At 51.2% G+C, this 19,774-nt stretch overlaps 1 protein-coding gene across 5 annotated transcripts in view; it reads left to right on the top strand.

The window, feature by feature from the left end:
* Nucleotides 1-11,156: 11,156 nt before the first annotated feature.
* The window catches only part of DAAM1 (dishevelled associated activator of morphogenesis 1), a 96,257-nt gene continuing 87,639 nt past the window's right edge, over nucleotides 11,157-19,774 (top strand). For 2 of the 5 annotated variants that reach the window (XM_065838458.2, XM_065838460.2), the window contains exon 1: nucleotides 11,157-11,257. The gene's annotated coding sequence lies outside the window, so the exon portion shown is untranslated. The other 3 variants (XM_071809764.1, XM_071809762.1, XM_071809761.1) reach the window with 3 other exon arrangements.

Genomic DNA, 19,774 nt, shown 5'->3' on the forward strand with positions numbered 1-19,774 from the left:
GTCAAAGAGACCTTGTTGACATGAGCACGTTTGGCCTGGGATAGCTCCTGCTTCACAGGATCTTCGCCAGTGTAAAAAGCACAGTGTTAAATGTCACCCGCTGAACCCATATTACTGTCCCAGCGAAAGCTCTGAGTGTTCTGGATTTAGTGTAAATAAATAATGTCGAAATAATAATAAAGAGCTATTAAAGCTATTATCTGGAAAGATTGCAGCCTAATCTCCAGTACAATGAAGATACTGAGTGTTGAATCATGCCTGGAGCATCGTCAGTAAGCGGCAGTGGTTTTGATAAAGGATAGAAGTGGATTTTTGGTTTCAGCCTGTTGTATGCCTACAGATTCCTGTGGTGAGTTGTGTCGGACCCTAAGCTGTGGGTCCATCTTTCTCCTGGTGGCAGAACTGACTCAGCCTCCTGTACTCCTGTACCTCTCGGTCTGGCTTGGGGAACTGGGCTGGTTTGGCCACACCAGCAGGACCAAACGAGTGGCACATGGCCGGGGTGAGCACATGGGGACAGGATGCAGGTGGGGAGGAGAAGGGGATGGGAAAGAAGAGAAGGAGATGGGAGAAGGGAATGGGAGGAGAAGGGGATGCTGCGTCATTTCAGCCCCCTTTTCATCCTCTGCTGGACCACATGGCAATAGCTGCATCAGCCTTCCCCATATAATTAATTTCCATGAGGAAGAAACTCCATGTGTGTCCTGGGGCCGCAAGGGCTGTGACTGCAGTTTGGGAAGGACACTGACCTTGGCTGCTCAGCTGGAGTAAAGCACCCAATTCCCTGGGCCTCCTGTGATGGCAAAGGGAGGGTGATCCCATGGCCAGAGCAAATTCCTGCTTGCAAAATCCCTTGTCCTTGCAGAAAGGCAGGCACAGCGCAAGGGAGTTGCAGGGCCTGGATTCGGCAACTCTGCGAGCTTACACCATCACTGGCAAATGGGAGAAGGTGGCAGGAGTGGGCTGCTAAATGCACAGCTTTCCAGCAAGCCTCAGAAGCAAACAGCTGTCCCAAAATAAAACAAAACACCCCCGGACAAGTTGAGGATACACAAAGGAACTGGCAGGCTCTGAATCTGGCCTCATATCAGTGGGTCATAACTTGAAAGCTTGCTTTAGACTGCTAAGAAAAACAGCTGCAGAAAAATACTGGAGACCTGCTTTAAAGGGGGATTTCAACACGGAGAGAAGCACTGGGCACCTGCTGGAAGCAGAGCACCTAACTCCCCTAAATGCCCTTTGAAAATCCCAGCCTACAGGCTGCAGAGCACTGCAGAAGGGCAGGATTTGAGTGATCTGAAGAAAATAAAAATACTCATGAAAAAAAAAAGTCAGCAATTTAAAAGTAATAAAAACCTACCTTGAGGAGGTGGGGAGAGCTTAGTGGAGTTGTGAGCAAGGGACAGGAGTCAGGGGGTGGGTGCTGTGCTTGGCAAGCTTTTGGTTTGGGGCTGTGATGCTGCCAAGAGCAGCCTGTGCGCATGGACCTGTGCAGTGTTGGAGAAAAATATTTGCAACTGCCAAACAGACCGAGTTTGCTACAGTGCCCAGAAGAGCTCTATCGCTGAATCCCTATCTGCACAGCAATAAAAAGCAGGGAGGGGGAGATAACTCCACGGTGAGATTCTTGCGAGCTCATAAATCACTGCAAGCCCGGGTCTTGGATCTGATGAAATCCCTGGGAACCCTGGTGGCCTGGTTTCCGCAGCGCTGCCGGCCCTGCCTCCACTAGCGACGGCATCATTGGGAGAAAAATGGAGCCAAGCAGTTGGGAGAGGGGGTGGCTTTTACTGAGCAATGGGGAAGCTGTTACAGCCCAAGGCTTTCTTAGGATGAAATGATTTAAGCACCTCTCTGGCATCCTGCTGATCTTTCAGACTGAGGGCAGGGGGGGAGTCCAACAGCTGAGACTCCTTGGGATGATAATTGTGGTGTATTTGCAGAATCAAAGGTTTCCCCTTGGAGCAGAGCCAGCAAGCTTTGGGAAGAAGAATGGATCCAATACAAAGGGTTTTTTTAAAAGCCCATTAAGTTGCCTAGGGGCTGAGCTCACGTTCCCACCGCCTCGCCTCGGCAGTCGGTGCCGGGGTAGCAAAGTTTCGTTCCCATCGTCTCAGCCCAAGTGGGAAAGTTCTTCTTCCCTCGTCTTCCCCTTCCCAGGTCTGCACAGGGAGGGGAATTGCCCCAGGGTCTGGGGGCAAACCTGGCTGTAGCCCCGGACGGAGCTGGGGAGCTGCCATCTCCCACCTCCTGTGCTGCAAATGCCCGGCCAGCTGCGGGGAGGCTGGGGCTGGAAACTGGGGCAGACGTGAGCCCTGAAACCTGTAACCTATGCTCATCATTTATGCTGTCCCTTACACATAAGCCAGGCATCTGGGAGGTGCATAAATGCTCCCAGGACCTGATCTCACCCTCAACTCTTGGGCAGCATCAAAAGCAGAGTGGCCAGCAGGTGGAGGGAGGTGATTCTGCCCCTCTGCTCTGCTCTGGTGAGACCCCCCTGCAGTGCTGGTCCAGCTCTGGTTCCTCAGCACAGGACACACATGGACCTGCTGGAGAGGGGCCAGAGGAGCCACAGCAATGATCCGAGGCTGGAACAGCTCTGCTGGGAGGACAGGCTGAGAGAGTTGGGGTGTTCAGCTGGAGAAGAGAAGCTTCGGGGAGACCTTAGTGCAGCCTTTCCGTACTAAAAAGGGGCCGATAAGAAAGATGGGGACAGACTTTTTAGCAGAGCCTGTTGTGATAGGACAAGAGGTAATGGTTTTAAGCTAAAGGAGGGAGATTCAGGCCAGACATGAGGAAAACACTTTTTGCAATGAGGGTGGTGAGAGCCTGGCCCAGGTTGGCCAGAGCGGTGGTGGATGAACCATCCCTGGAGACATCCCAGGCCAGGCTGGATGGGGCTCTGAGCAACCTGATCTGGTGAAGATGTCCCTGCTCATGGCAGGGGTGGCACTGGATGAGCTTGGAAGGTCCCTTCCAACCCAAACTCTTCTATGATTCCATGATTCTAACTCACCATAGGTCAAAACAGGGAGAGCCATCAACAGACCAGGCTTGCTGCAAGAGCTGGGGGGTCCTCTCCAAGACAAGTCTGTATCCTGGATATAATCTCTGGGAAGACTGAGATGTTTCAGAGATGGTGGAAAAGTCTGAACTCTGCGTGCCCATCCTCTCCTAGTGACACTACCTTGGAGGTTGCTTGGGGGAGCCCTCTCCATCCCAGCCCCCTGGGCTGGCTCCGTCCTGTGCCTGAATGCACATCCTGCTCCCAAGCACAACCTTTTGGTTCCCCTGATTTTGCCCAAAACTTAAACAGCCTGGTAGTCCCATCAGCATTTATCTCCTTAAGGGTTTCTGGAGGCAGCACCCAGACCAAGGAGTCAGCTCTTACTCATGCCACCCCCATGGAAAATATAAGAATAGGGTTAGTAATCCAGCTGTGACTAAGGAGGTTGCAACTAGGGAGGTCCTCCTTGCTGTTGGTGTGACCGTGATTCCTGCCAGCTTGGCAACACCCTTGTGTCACCAGCTATTTGGGGCAGTGAGGACATGGCCAGGGTCTATCCAGGTTGGGGGTTCAGGGGAGGCTGCTGTCACCACCAGGTCTTCTACCACCCCCAACCCTCCACCGCACGGCAGAGCCGCTCACCCCTGTTCTCCCAGGGGCTGCTTCTGTCCCAGGGAGGTGTTGCTTTCCCAAAGCTGTGATCTGAGTTTGCAACCGCTGAGCAGCACCAGCCATGGACAGCTTTTAGATACCGAGGACACCAGTCCTGCCAGGATATCAGCCAGACCCTTGTCCATGGACTTAAAATTATTGCAAGGCGGACAGAGGAAGAGGAGAGGTTTGTATGCTTGGGCAACCAGGGAAAAGGCTGAGCAGAGGAAAACTAATAGCTTTCCTGTTGTGTCCAACCCCATGTTCAGCCAGAAAAACTTTCCAGCAGGGCTATTCCTGTGGGTACAGCTCAGAGCAGTCAGAGGTGGCTGCAATACTCCTCCTTCCCCATCACCAACACTGCTCCCAGCACAGTGGGATGAAGCCACAGCAGTGCAGACACCGTGGGGTGGAGCAGCAGCTGGGCACCACGGAAAAGGGCATGCAAACCTGTGAAAGTCCTCCCAGCAGGGAAACTGCAATTGGAAAGCAACCAGAAGCCCTCCAGGGAAAACCCATAAGCAAATACACCCAGCCAAGACAGACGATCTCAGCGCACTGATGTCACCCCAGAAGTGCCCAGCGATGGAGCAGGGAGGCTGGAGCAGCCCTGTGCTCGCTCCAGCCACGCAGCACACCTGCCCTGTCATCTCTTGACGGGGATGCAGCGGTTGCTCTGCTGATTGTAATACTGTTGTCCAAGTCTTGTATCAGATCTGTCCCAAATCCCACTTTTTAGAAAGAAAAACATTGTGAGGACCTGAAAAAGACACACTGCTGTTTTGAAAGATACTGGGACCATGTAACAGGGATGGGAGGAAAATTCCCGCTTGTGCTGGTCGCTGAGTCTTCACATTCCAGCCCCTGTGCTGGGAGGAACAAAACCTCTTAGCTCTGCATTTACTGGAGACAGGAGGCACAAACTTGAAGTCATCTGGAGTCAGGCACTGTAAAAATTTAATGATGCAGGACAAATCAGGGTGACCAAAATAGCGAGCAAGACAGAGATGGTCTCGTGATTTAATGCGCTCGGCCAGGACTCAGGGTATCTGGGAGCAGTTCCCAGGTCGACTACAGGTTCCATGTGTCACCTTGGCTGAGTCACTAGGGACAAATGCTGCCAAGAATTGGCTTAGGCATCTTGCAGAAGATAGGTGCTTGGAAGACTGAATTATATCAAAAATCAGGACGATTAAAATATTTCAAATGCTGCTAGGCCCTTGATGGGGGCTTCTAATTCCCATTGGATAAGCTCCTCTCCCTAATGGATGGCAGATTTGGGCTGAGACCCACCTGGTGACCTGAGGGTTAACTGTTTTATGCTCCATTAAGACAATGGAGGTTCTGCATGAGTCTAAAGCAACTTGGCACTTCCTCACTCTGCTACAGATCTGGAGCAAAGGATGCTCTACTGATAAGGCAACAGCCTCTCTTGGCTCCCTGGCCATCATGGTGTGTTTGCAGCCTGCTACCCCAAGCAATGGAGCCAGCATCTGGCCAGGCCACTTCCACCTCCCCATTTGCATTTCCTGAAGAGCCTTAATCTGAGGTTTTAAATGGGAATTAAGTGACACCCTGGCTTTTTGCTGGCCCCTCTGCAAAGGCAATAAATTCAACCCCTGCTAGATGTGAACAAATAAAAGCAGCTCTCCCTGTAGGCTGTGTATGCACGTATCCCTGTTAAACCTTCCTCTGACAGCCCGAGCAACAGCTGGTGTAAATCTGCAGCAATCTCTGGGCTTGAGAGAGAGGCACTGATTTACACCCCTTTCCCACCCCTTTCTCTCCTCTTCCTCACGCTTCACCTCTTCCCTGGCCACTACGCCTCACCTTACCTCTTTCTCTGCTCAAAGGAGATAAATAACCTTGGATGTGAGGAAGATAACAGGGCACTGAACTTTCATCTGTTGAGAATTTGATCCATCTACCTTGAAACAGGGTGAGGAGTTTGCCTGGTACCTTCAATAGCAATTCAGTGCAAGAAAAGTCATCACTGGGAGTAGGGGGCAGAAAAAAAAAAAAAAAGACATGGGCAAAGTCACAGATCCCTAAGCAGGAATGGCTTGTTTTCTAGCAGGGTTGAGTAGTGTAGGTGAGAAGAGACAGTGCCCTCAACCCACTCCGATCAGCACATTTGCCCCCAAACACGGCATCTGACGCCGGCACAAGGCTACGAGTGAAGCCTGGACCTGGCAGGAGGATTCACCCTTGGCTTCGCGAGCTGTGTGGCAGGAACCTGTCAACTACAGGCCAGGCAAAAGCGAGATGATCCAACCCCAGGGCACGGCCACACGCGCAGCATCTTGCGGGAGACAGCCGGGAGGATGGATGGCGAGGGAAGCACGAGGCGCTTCTGGTGGCCGCAGAAAGCAGACGAGAGGGGAGGAAGGCAACCGCAGGAGCCACAGAGAGGGGTGGGGTGAAAGACCCTGGCCGAGGCAGTGAGATTATTAATGGCTTCCTACATCCCCAGAATGCCTGAAAGTGTTTTATATCTCACCGCCACTCGTCCGAGTCATCCATTCCCTGCAGGGCATGGTGGTTTGTGCAGAGGAAGCGGTGGGTGGATGCTGCGCTCTTCCAGCATCTCCCAGCAGAGAGTGGGCTTGGACAAGGCAGATCTAGAGAAAGACCTCAACTAGAGGCAGTTGCTGTTTGCAAGAAGTCTCACAATCTGCCTTCTAATTATTTCTTACATTTTACCCTTCTCTGAACATCTTGGGAAATAAGTCAGTTGCGTGGGCTAAATATCCCCACCTCCACCAAGGTAGAACTCCCTTGTACGCCATAAAGCATTTATGTGCATGTGATTAAATGCCATTGAAGCGAACGGGAATTTGCTTACAAGCAAATTACAAATTCCTTACAAGCTTAAGGATTTTGCAGAATCAGGGCCTAAATCCACTGAGTCTCTGCTAGCGCTCCCAGCCAACACAGGCACGGCTCAGTCCTGCCTTGGGAATGCATTTATTTTCCTTTTTGAGGCTATGAAACATTACGCCGAAGCTTCACCTCCCCCTGCCAGCTGCCGGGAGCTGATGTGAATCCTGGGGTGAGATTGGGCTTGGAGCTGTTAGAGATAATGCTGGTTTAGGGTGCGGTTTGTTTTCAAGCAGAACCTACCAGCTCAGACACACAGTCGCTAAAGGTCTTCTATGTACTCTAAAAGCCTCATATCAAAGAAAGAGCAAAAACCATAATGCTGTATCCTACCTTTGAGCTAAAACCAGTCCTGATTGCAGTTGATGGAAATCTTCTCTAAGCTCCAGTGGAGCAGGATAGTGGTAAAAGCACGGAGTGTGGTTTAGTTCATTCAGACTAAATCTTCAGCTTAGACCAAAACAACAATTAAATAAGAGCTATGGCCCATTTTTCTGCTGAGCAGATCATCTGCATAAAATGAAAGACTATAACCTCAAGAAGAGAGGGTTTTTTTCTTCCAGAATCAATTTTATTTAAGTTTTGTAAAGGGATGGGTTCCATATTCCATTACTCTCAGCTGAAACAAGAATGTCCTTTTAAGTCTCACTGGAGCAGACCCATAAAAACTCTCCCCCAGGGATAAGACAGTATTGATCGCACACGGACTGAGCTCAGAGAACATTTATAGGGTCTAGTGAACAGCTAACAATGAGCGATACCAAGTATAGTCTTACAGCTTTAGAACAAGAAACCCATTTTCTTTCCCTTAGCTCAGAGAAAGTCCTGGTTTAGTTTTGCATCCAGTGAACAAACCTATCAAAAACCTCCTGTTACAAGGCATTATAGGGATTATTCTCCAGGCAGGCCTGGTACCCATGTTTTCCCCTTCTCAGAGCTGGATGCTCATCTGTCTTACAGGATGACTATTGCATGTGTCCTACTTAACCAGAGAGGCTCTGGGCAGCTGGTTATTGGTTTTTCCTGTCTGAATATAGGAGCTTAATTTAATAGGCGGTTGTTGGAAAAACAAGCAGGAAAGCAACACAATGGGACTTGATAAGCAGCCTCCAAACAAGCTCCGAGGAGGCAATTACAAGAAAATGGCTGAGCTGCTTCGATGAAAAAGATGCATTTCCAGATGCCAACTGTTATACAGCTGCTTGCCCAAGCTGGGAGCCTCCAGATCAAACCATCACAATGTAGTTAACGAATGTTTTTGAGGAGAGGAGTAGGAAGGGGAGACCTGGGAGGACAATTTGTAGAGGAAAAAGGATGAATGCAAGAGTGTAAGAGAAGCTGTGCTGGGCTGGACACGGGGACCATCCCATTCAGCATCCTCTCATAGCCGATGGTGTGTGATAAGCCAAGAATTGTACAGGGATATTTTCCTGTAAACTCTCCAAGCCTGCAGCAGGCTGCAGCTCCAGAACTTCCTGAGTCCGTGGCTTGTATAGAAATAATGTATTGAATAGTCCTAGCCTAGTCATTTACCTAGGTGAAAAATGCTCCATATCTTTCATCATTAGCTCTTTGGTGAGAACAGAGACCAGAACTGCTCACAGTATTCAAGAGGAGAGCAAACCAGGAATTTGTATAGTGGTTTTTCCTCTTTCCTCATTAACTCCTACCCGTCTATTTGCTTTCTTGACTGCTGCTCAGCAATGACTTGATGCTTTCATCAAATTTATTATAACTTGGGACTCTGTTCCTGTGGTGTGACAGTCAGTTCAGAGACCATCACTGTGTGCATGGCATCTGAAGTGCTTCCCCTGAGGCTCATCACTTACATTTACCTCCACTGAATTTCATCTGTCATTTTATCACAAGGTCCTGAGGTTCCTCTGCGATTTGCTGCTGTCGGCCTTCCCAAGCAGCTCAGTGTCACTAACAGCCGTTGCCACATCCCCACCTATCCCCACTTCCACGTCATTGATGAGGATGCCGAGCAGCGCAGACCCCTGCACAGATCTCCACCAAACTCCTCTGGGCATCCCTTCACTGCACAGACTGACCATCCCTCCCTGCCCTTTGTGCTTTTTGTCTTTAAACCATTTAATTTTTCATGGCTCCTTACTCTCCTCAAGAGCCTTTGATGAAGGATTTTGTCAGAGCCTTTAGGAAATCTGTATTTATAACATCTATTAGGTCTCCATTGTCCACCAAATCTTTGGCTCCATTCAAGGAATGTGTGATTGCCACCTTCCATTGCTCCAACACCAAGGTAACATTGAGAGCACCTGCACAGTACGATGAGCACATTGCCATTTGCACCTCAGGTCCCTGCAGCACCCCTGTGCAAAAAACAGCTGGTTGTGGCAGCTGTAATTATTCCTTTTGCCAGTATGATCTGTCAGCCCTTTTTCTGGTACTTCAGCTCGAGATGCAGCTTCTGATGTTGTCCCTCTGCAAAGAAGGGTCCCAGCATTGGGACACCTACCGCATCGCATCACATTACAACAGGAATTCCAGTAATGTATCTCTTGCTGTGGGCTGGGATGGACACACGGACAGGTTCTGGGGTACCTCTGGCAGTTCGCATCTTCTCACACTTCTGGGGAACGGTAAGTCCTTGGCAAGACAAGTATGTCTATAGAAAGATGTTGATGATTTCAGAAGTGGTCATTTCAGCTTCCCGAGTATTGAGTAGTTTCCAGGGAGGTCCAAGAGGGATTCCGGGCTGAAAGATTCATTCTCAGGATGGCAGCTCAAGGGCTGGTGCTTGTTTGCCAAAGGCTACGCTGTGAAGAGCGATTTAAAAAAAGCTTAGAGGTGAAGTGAGCCCAGTAACAAGGGATTGGGGTGACTTTAAAATTCACAATCAATAAAGTGAAATAGTTTTTTCCTTTGCAAGTCTCACTTATCCTGTGGAGCTCATTGCAGGAGACCAGAAGAAGTTAGGAAAAGGACTGGGCAGGTGAGAAGAAGGAGAAAATCTCTTTTATGAAAAGTGTGGCTTTGTTGAAATATATCTTCTTGCTTTAAAAACAAAAAAGTCCAGTTGACATCTTAACAAATTTTTCTAATAGGCGTAACCATTCCTGAGACTCTATTGCATTTTCCTTGAGAAGTGGTACAGACAACTTGTCTGGAACAGGGACTTTGGTATGAAACCATATAGGATGGGTTGAAACTCTATGTGCCCAACCCTGGTTTTATTGTGCAGATTAAGTTCTGTGACGGAGCTTAGACAGGCAGAGGAAGCCACTGTGAGGTCTGTAGACACTTAACCTGTCAGCACTAGCATGGGCTCTATGCATACATACATTTCTGTCTCTCTCCTTCATACAGAAGGCCACTTAGGAGTCTGGATGGCTGTGTATAACCTATCCCAGTTCTCAAGTTACATTTTGTTCCATGCTTTGGTATCAGCTCCCCTAAGGAAGCTCTTTTGTTACTTTCCCATCATCGGTCTTTCCTTTGTCTCCATATCAATTAGTGCGGGCTCCATATGAAAAACAATCCCTGAAAATCCCTTCCAGTATTTTGGACCTTCCCATGTGATTGTTGCTGAGAAAAAAGTTAACAGAAGATATAAATAGCTTGACCTCTTATCCAGAAAAAAAAAAATGTTTACATAAGCTAAAATGTTACACACTATTAATTTGATCCGGAGTTTTCATTTGCACCAAAAGCAATAACTGCTTCTCCATTAACCCCACAGCCTTAGCTCATACAATGAAGTTATTACAGTGCAGGTGGATATCCAGCTATATATTATAGAATCATAGAACGGTTTGGGTTGGAAAGAACCTTCAAATCTCGTCCAACCCCTGCCATGAGCAGGGACATCTTCACCCAGACCGGGTTGCTCAGAGCCCCATCCAGCCTGGCCTGGCATGTGTCCAGTGATGGGGCATCCACCACCTTTCTGGGCAACCTGGGCCAGTGTTTCACCACCTTCAGTGTGAAAAATTTCTTGTGTCTAGCCTGAATCTCCCCTCTTTTAGTTTAAAACCATCACCCCTTGTCCAGTTGTAACAGGCTCTGTTAAAAAGTCTGTCCCCATCTTTCTTATGGGCATATCAGATTGCTGCTCTGGTTCACACGAAATTGGAACCCCCGGAAAATTGGTTTATTAAATCCGAGGTGACAAGCAGGGAATGTTGTAGCTTGGCAGAACGCGGTCAGGCAGCTCCGATGCGTGTCTGTGATCACCCGTGTCGCCAGCCGGATGAAACTTTATCTTCATCGCTCATCTGGGTGGCGGCAGGACCCTCCCTGTTCCCATCCCGCCTCCAGCTCATGCAATCACACAACAGTTTGGGGTGGAAGGGACCTTCCAGGCTCATCCAGTGCCACCCCTGTCATGAGCAGGGACATCTTCACCAGCTCAGGTTGCTCAGAGCCCCGTCCAGCCTGGTCTGGGATGTCTCCAGGGATGGGGCATCCACCACCTCTCTGGTCAGCCCGTCCCGGTGTTTCATCACACTCGAAACCCGCCGCCGGAGCCGCCGCCCCGCTCCAGGACCGGCCCCGGACCCGCTGGCGCTGCCCGGCGCGTCCCTGCGGCTCCGGCGGCGGCGGGAGGGGGCGTGGCGAGGGTGACGTCAGCGCGCGGGGCGGGGCCGGCGGCGCGGGCGGGGCGGGACGGCCGCGGCCCATTGTGGGCAGGGGCCGGGCGGGCTCCGCGCCGCTCAGCGCCGCGCCGGCAGGTACGGCGGGTCCGCGCCGCGGGTGAGTGCAGCGCCCCGGGCAGCGGCTCCGCGCCGCTCGCGTCTCCTCTCCTCTCCGTTCGGCTGGATGTTGTTCGGCGGGGAGGTGCGGGGGGTAGGTTGTCTTTCTCCCGTGCCCCGGGGGCGCTGGCCGTGGCTGGGGGGGGGGTCGGATGCGCTGGCAGTGGGGCGGGGGGCTGCGGCTTCTCTACGCTCGGGGGCTGCTTTTCTCCCGCCGTAGGGTGGGTGGAGAGAGGGGGAGCCGAGCCCACGCCCCACGCCACCCTGGGGCGCTGCGTGGGGTTGTCTCCCCCCCGTGGGGGGCCCCGCGGCGCCCTGTTCCGCCCCCCCGCCATCCCGGGTCTGCGGTCCCGCGGGCCTGGGGTGGCTTTGGCGAGGTGTGGGGGGGCCGTGGGGCCCCGCCGCCGTGCCCGGGCGGTGCCCGCCCCTGTGGACGCCGGGCAGGGGGCGCCCACCCGCGAGTGTGGGATGCGGGATGCTGCCGCGCTACCTTCTCCATGGCAACGCCTCCGAGGGCTGCTTCGGCCCCGACTCCTGCTGGCACGGCGGCTCCCACCCCTGCGGCAGCTCCCAAACCGAGCTTGGGCCCCATGAGGGCGGGATGTGACCCCCTGCTAACCCTCAGAGCCCCCAGGATGGGGTTCCACTGATCAACGCGTGTTTTGGGGTTCTCTCCCTGCCATGCCTCACCGGCAGGCACAGCAGTTTGGGGCTGCCTGATCATCTGTGTGTGCTGAGCCACCAGCGCTGGCGTAAAACACCTTGCTCTGGTGCATTCTGGTGCATCCTGATGCACTGCTATGGGAGCAGGGATGGGAGTAGGATTTCGGCATGTCTTGGTGTTGGGCTACGGGTGCATCAGTGACGGAGAATGAGTGGGTTTGTGGCTCAGGCATCGGCCAGATCGCTGCCAGATGGGGTGGTCAGTCTGTGTCACTGGCTACACCAGGCTGGAAATTTGGGGAGATTCAGATCAGGGGGCCTGCATCGATGAAGGACAATGCTCTTGCTGCATGAGAGCCTTGGGGGCTGGCACTCACTGCCATTGGCATGCGATGGTTGCAGTCAGATCCTGCCTGATCTTGACTCATTTGGCACAAAGTCATCAGTATTAACGGTGGGGTTTCATCCTTGGGGTCCGCAGCCGCTTGCAGACAGCTGTGCTGACACATGTGTCGGTGTCTGTGTGAAACAGGCTTTCTGCATCTTTAAATGATCAAGGTTAATTTAAGGCAAAAACATATGATAATTCTCCTGACGAAAACCACTTGAACTGACAGGGCTGCGTGCTGCCAGACGGGGGGCGAGGAGCTCCCCGCGGAAACTGGAGGTGGGTGGGAGATCATGAGGTGTGGCCGAGCCCCATTTGCCTGGTGCTGGGACGAGGGGAGCCTGTGGACACTGGATGTCCCGGTGGTTTCAGCCAGGCCAGAGCACTGCAGACGCTCAGCATTGTGCAACCAGCCGGCTTCTCCGGGCTGCACTGAGGAGGATGGCAGAACAAGGCTTTTTCATTTTATTTTTTCCCCTCTCTAGAGGTTGCTTCTGATACTGCATACAGAATCGGGTGGTGATGTGTATTAAGGCTGCTGTGGCAAACTGCGATGCAATCTCATTATCTTCTCTCACTAAAAACAATATATGCCAAAGCCATTCATGTGTCCTGCCTGCCCCACTTTCAGTCCCACCGGGAGTAAATGGGTCCTGCAGCGTCCAGACCTCTTTCTGTGGGCGTTGGGATTCGTTTCAGAGTCCATTGCACCCTGAGCCAGGCGGATTGGGCATCCACCTTGCTGTTGCTTGATTAATGAGTGACTTGCCTTGCTCTCCCCGTGGCCGTATGTCGGGAGCAGGAAGCAAAAGCCAAAGTCCATGATCCCTGACCGCCCCAACGTGTGACACCGGGACAGCAGGAAGCACTGACGCTTCCTGGCTCCGGCCAGCTCTGGGCAAACGTGTGGCTCTGCCCGTGGTGCCCCTGCCGTGGCCCCGGGGTTTTTGGGTCCAACCAGCCAGGCGTACATGCCACTCTGTCCCAGCCTCTGCCCCCGGGAGGCAAACAGGATGGGTGAGGTGTAAAATCAGCGCTGAATCCACTCATCTGGACTCGAAACGGAGTTAAACCGGTCTTGACCTGAGCCCGCTCCTTGTCTGACCCTTTGTTAGCAGCAGGGAGCAGGAAAGACCGTGTCGGATGGTACCAGTGGAGCCCTCCTGCCGAGGACGGGCAGGAGCTGGGGGCAGCCAGTCTAACTGGGTCATGTTTATCTCCCTTTGCTTCTGTGCTTTGTTTTGGTTTCTTCCCCCTCTTCTCCCACGCTGTCATTGCCACGGCTGAGGAACCCAGGCACAGGGGGGGCACAGAGCTGTTGTGCATTTGCAAATACCGTTTATCAGCTGGCCAGGAGCACGTCTTCTCCTGCTCCATACTCCTGTTTTGCAGTTTGCATGCGTCGACCATCGACACTGGCTTGATGCCCGAAGGTCTTTGGCTGATGTATTCATGGCAGCCCACTACATGTGCAGGTAGCAAATTTATATTTGCAAAAAAATTATATTTGCTGCATTTATAACCTGAGCTTGTTAAAAACTGGCTGGGGATGCCGATAGACGCACCATCCAGAGCTGGGTGGTCTTCTGCCCATCCTCCTGCTGCGCAGATATGCGCTGAGCCGCTCCTACACAGACACTTTTATCTCAGAAGTATTAATAAATGAAGCTTGCCTATTTATATGAGCCTTTTTAAGAGGCCGGCAGGGCTGCCTTGAAGGCTTGCTCGGCACTGCAAGTATTCAGAGCTTTTTTTTCTGTGCGTGCTCTCGCAGTCGATAAGCCAGGGCATCCAGCTGTCAGCTTTGGAGATTGCCAAAGCCTGCTCAACGAGATTTCTGCAGGCTTCGCTCACAAACGAGGATTTTGTTGGACGCTTTGGTTTCTGACTTGATGCTGGTAATTAAATATCTTAACTTGGCTTCGGAAAGCTGCCACTGCCATGGAGTGACTGGTGAGGCCATGTAAAGTAGGATGCGCTAGTTTTGCTGGAATTGAGTGTGACTTAACTATGGTTCTTCAGCCTGCAATTATTTTTTTTTAATACACTTTTTTATATAAATAAAAGTCTTTTAAGTGGGGAAGAAAAATCTTGTGTTATACTGCTGTGCTATTAAGCTTGCATGGACCTGCTGGGACAGCTGTTAATTTGCAAGTCGTGGCAGCCGAATTCTGTAAAATTCAAATCATGTCCATATTGATTTTGTTTTTTCCCTCCTTTTAAGATAATCATATGTGTACTTTTCACTCCTGCACCACAGCAGACATCATCACTGTGCTGAAAAAAGAGGTGATCTGAACAAAGGGCTGTAAATTGGGGAAGAAGTACTGAATGTCTGATCCTGACCTCTGTGTTCATTGATCTAGAGGCTAAGCCATATGAATTTACTTACTCTATGTGCTTACCATACGAGAGGAGGAGAGAAACAACTAGTAAAGGGTTAGAAAGAAGTTAAATATGGCAGCAACTTTTCTGCATATTGCAGTAGCTCCCTCACCCTTAATGACATATTTCCAACTTTCTATGTCATGCAAAAAATAGAGGGTCCCCAGCCCCTTGCGAGGTGCTGGGTGTGATTTGCTGTTTGCCTTTGATTCTTCTTTCCTCCTATACTTCTTCAACATGAGCTGGGTTGGGAGGAAAGCTGTGCTAGTGCCTTCTTACTCTCCTGCCCTCTCAGGGCACTTGGTATCTCATGTCCTCATGGTGTGTTATAACGTTGTGGAATACATTGAAGAACCAGGAGTTCTGGGGTGGTGTAAAAAAATCTCAGCTTGGTGAGTCATAAAGCTTTGTGGCCGCTGAGAAGAAAACCAAAGGAGATGGAGACGAGAGAAGCGGCACGGCGCACCATGAAGATGCGGTTAGTTGCCTGGAGAGTTTCATGATCTGAGCTGGCAGTACTTTGTTTTATGAGTGGTGTGGCCTCAGCACCAGCCACCTGAATTATAGCAAATTAACCAAATTAACATGTGAAGTTGGCCCGTGTTTTCCTCGTAGTGAGGTTGGGTGGGGTCCCTCCCAAGGGTGTCTTGTCCCATGCTGTGCCCAGGTCTTCTGGAGCAACCTCTTGTGCGTTCAACCTGAACCTTCGATCACCCCACCCTGTTTGTGCTCCCTCCCGCATTCACCCCTGGCCCTTCGGGTGAGTTTGTTGTGAATTTGCTATATGGAAGATGTTTATGATACTTGGAACACCTGGGTGAGGAGGTCACTCTTCCTACATCAGCCAAATGGATGGTGTGACCCAACCTAGTGACAGTCATTGATGAGTCAGTACTATCATGACTCAATAAATTACTCAATATATTACTCCTCATGAACTGAATTGCCTTGAGAGTCTTTGTGTCCAAAACATTGCCTTGACCCAGTGGAGGGGCAGTGTTGGTGGACAGACATGTTCTCACCCACCACAGCATGTACTGGCCGGTCATCGTGGCAGGGCTGACTGGTGCCAACGTGTCAAACCACCAGAGCAGGGTTGCTCTTCACACCTTGTCTCTTCCTGGAGGACATGCCCGTTGCTTGGCCACTGTTTGGATTTTCCTTTTACATCGTTTTGGACCTCTCGCGCTGAACTCTTCTGGACTCAGCACCGCACGTCCGCAGTGCGGTTAGTAAGAGGAGGTATGTTGCTGGTTGAGGCATCCTCGTGTTTCTCAACCCAGAGCGCCGAGCTCCCGGGTGCTTGCAGGGCCTGGCAGATGATTGAAGGTTTATTCGCTTTGCCAGACAAGTGGCTTCATGTTTCGCCTTCTGCATTCCTCTGGGTGAACATTACATAGCGCAGTGCTTTCAGCTACGTGCTGCTGACCTGAATCGTGTCTTCCCTCTGCACGCAGCTTCACCGCCTGGAAGTCAGGGCTGTCCCTCTCCAGGCTGCTCCGTCAACCTGTGAGTTTTTACAAGAGGGTAAATGAAATAATGTGTGGAGGGTGTGGTGGAGGAGCAGCAGAAGTGTCCGGCTCTGGCTTTAGCGTCAAAGGCGACTGTTGCTGCTTTTACCACCCATCCTTAAGGGGCAGTTTTTAGAAGCTGGACCCAGTGACCCAATTCCCAATGTCTGGATTTGGGCTGTTGCCAGGAGTTTTGCATGGAGGCTCCTTTGAATCATAGACCTTTGAAGGTCCCTTCCAACCCAAACCATTCTATGATTCTATGATCTCCTCTTGCACGGGCCCTGGGTGAAAAGCAGCTGCACCAAAGCTCAAAGCAACCTGGCAGCAGCCAGATAAAGAGAGGGGAAGCACCCAATTAATTCATCTGACCTGTGCACATCCTCAGGAGAGCAGAGGAAAACGAAGTGGGATTCCCCAGGTGTTTGTTGCTCCCTGCTGCTCATCTTTCACGTGGGGCTTTCTTGTCTCTCCATGTGGATGGGCTGGGCTGCTGGCAGCTCCTGCCCTGGGGCACCATGGCAGGAGGAAGGCAATTCAAAATTGTGCCATTCAGAGGCTGACTTGGGGAGGTTTTGCATGAAACACCAGCAGCTGGGCTCTGTACCAATATGCAAAACTGAGCTACGGAGCTTGACAGCTTTTGGGAAAGGCTCTGCGGGGCGTTGGTATCTTTGATGCTTTGCAGGAGATCAGCTTTGCAAGATCAGCTTGCCTTCCCATTGGAGGTCAGTCTAGCAAGCAGGACATCCTCAGAGATTTTTAGGGTTGAGCATTTAAGGGTAGACTATCAACAAGCAGGACACACTGCACACACTGGCTTTGGACAGAAACAAAACTGCCTGTACTGCAAGGCTGAAGGACAGGGGAGCAGGTGCTGTGCTGTGCACCCCGCAGCCACTTTTGCACCAGCTGGGCTAGGAGAAAAGGGTGATAATTGTCCTAAAAATCAAAGAAAACTGGGGTGTGAGTATGGGGGATGGAGAGGGGTTCTGGGGTGGGACCTGCAGTTGCTCAGGTCTGGGGTGTAAAAAGGAGAGTGCAGTGGGTCAGGGTGGTGGAAAGACCCACGGTGTTTTGTGGGTCCTGGCAGCTTGGTGCCTGTTATAGGCAACCTCTGTTAGTAGGAGATCTTGCTCCGAGCTCCAGCAGGGAGGAGGAGGATGGAGGAACAGTCCAGAGACTGTTTCCCCCAGCCCACACAAGCAAGAGGAATTGCTCGCTATGGCACAGCCGTGGAGGCAGCGCAGCTGGGATGTTTTCAGGCTTGAATGTGTTGCATGACATTTAGCTCAGGCTGTGGTAGGTCTGCCCTGCTGCTGCTCCTGAGTGTTTCTTTTGTGCAGACCTTTCCGAGGCGGCTCTCTGGAGCCGCACGTCCATCTGACTTTCACCTTGTCGTGAGATCTTTATTTTTTTTTTATTTCTGGGTGCCTGTTCCTTGCTTGGCCTCAGCATCTTCTAAACAAATGATGCTTAAAGGAGCTGTGAACTGTTGCGTGCCATCCCGGAGAGTCTGCAGCAGCTGAGGTCCGGTGCAGCTGTTTCCTTCAAGGATGCTTGTGTGGATGTAAGCGACTGTAAATCTGTTTGTGTAAAGCTTTCTCTCGTGTGGCTGCCAGACACCCTTCGCGCTCCTGTTCCTTCATGCTTCTGGAAACAGCAACACCTTCTTGGCCAAGCCAGAGCTGAGGACGGAGGAGATGTGGCTGGGAAGGTGGATACTGTCACCGTGCCCAGCTTTCACAGAAATTGTATGTGAAGGATGCTTCATTTTCCAAGATTTCTATCCCCCTGTCCCCAAAGCACTAGGAGTGTCATGGCTGTGGCTGTGTGCCCAGGACAGGGAAGAGAGGCTGCTCTCTGCCTTAATATCAGGTTAAGCCTTTTGGATGCAGGGTGGTTTTCAGCTGCCCTGTTTTGCTTGGCACCGTTCTCCTTGTATATAGAATCATAGAACAGAATCACAGAGTAGTTTGTGTTGGTATCTCATGCATGACTTTGGGCTGCCAGGGCTCTGCCAAGGGACACTCGCCCAGCCTGGTATTGGACCTTTTCCAGCTGCAAGGGAGAAGAGCAGCCCCACGGTGATGCCACCTTGGGTTTTCTTCTGCTGTCAAGTCCTGTGGTCATGCACAGGACTTCTCCCATCCCTGTTTCTCAGCCTCCCTGTGCAGGAGTCGACAGGGTTAAGGCTGTCGGCAGTCTGGGTGTTGCTCTGTGGTGCCAGGTGAGCGTCAGGCAGGAGAAAAGCTGAACTTGCAAATCTGTTCCTGGGCGCTCCGGTAAGTCACGCCAAGGACTGTTTGAACTGTGCTAATCCCCGCTGCCTCCAGAGCAACCTTGTTTACAAGAGCCTGCACTTCAAATAGGGATCCTGACAGATATTCTGCGTAAGCGATTTGCTTACCAAAGCTCTCTGGATACGAGAGGTTGGTTTCGAGATATCAGCCCATGTGCTGCTTCCTTGCCTCGGTGTTCCTGAGGCATCCTGCAAAGGGGACAACTCAGATCCATTTATAAACTCTAGCTCTTTTCATCTTCTGTGGAGAGTGCTGCCTGGCAAATCGCGTGGGAAATAGCTGGTGGCTCTGGAGCCATGAGAAATCTCTACCTGTCACACAGAGCAAAAAGATGTTGAGGAAAATTTTTGGAGCGTGCTAAATATTCTAATCCCTACAGTCAGTTTGCTTTTGGGTATGGAACTGGAAATGAGTCTTTCTCCTCATCGTTTTCTCACGTTTACTTTTGTATTAAATGCTGCTCCTCCACTCACAGAGTTCAACAGCATTTGACGTTTCTGAAGTGATGTAGCAGTGGTCATAATTGTGTTTGAACCGCGGTGGTGTGTGATGGGCTGTGATTTGGGTTACATAGTCATGAAATTGTGCCATTCCCTTAGTTGGCATGCCAGGACTCTCCTGACATCCGTAAAACGCAGTATCTCCCTGGCTTTTCAAGCCTTCTATAGTGTGACAGCTTTCAGCATGAGAAAAAGAGAGTGAAGGGGGATTTTAACCTCAAAGTACTCAGCGGATGGATTTCCGAAGGATCACTTGTAGTTGCATCAGAGGAAGCTCTGTTGGCTTTGCACAAGGGACGAGCCTGAACTAGGTGAGAGACGTGGGAGCGTGGAGATGATGTGTCTCACAGCTGTAGCTCGGTTGCCTTGTGTCCACATTTTCTACCCTTTGCCTCATGTTTTGAACTACATCTTTCATTTTGGTGGGAGTTGGGGTGAGACTGTATCTTTGGGGTCTGGTGTCCCCTGTATGCCATGGGCTGCTGGAGCAACTAAGGAGAAACCCATCCTTGGCGATGCCAAGAGCTGAGTTCCAGCTATGGCAATGGGCTCTTAGAATGTGTCTTGAGATGCATCTTCTTGCCCTGGGAAATCGACTCTTTGGGCAACATGGAAAGGGAGGAGAAAGACCCTTGAGAAATGGGTGCTCATTTTTCCAGGAGGATAAAAAAAAGCCCAGCAGAACACATCCTTGTCAGATAACACCACAAGGATGTCCGTACCCAGCCTCAGGGCTATGTTCTGTGCAGCTAATTACAGCTTGTCTCG

The sequence above is a fragment of the Patagioenas fasciata genome, chromosome 5, assembly GCF_037038585.1.
Source record: "Patagioenas fasciata isolate bPatFas1 chromosome 5, bPatFas1.hap1, whole genome shotgun sequence".
Lineage (NCBI taxonomy): Eukaryota > Metazoa > Chordata > Aves > Columbiformes > Columbidae > Patagioenas > Patagioenas fasciata.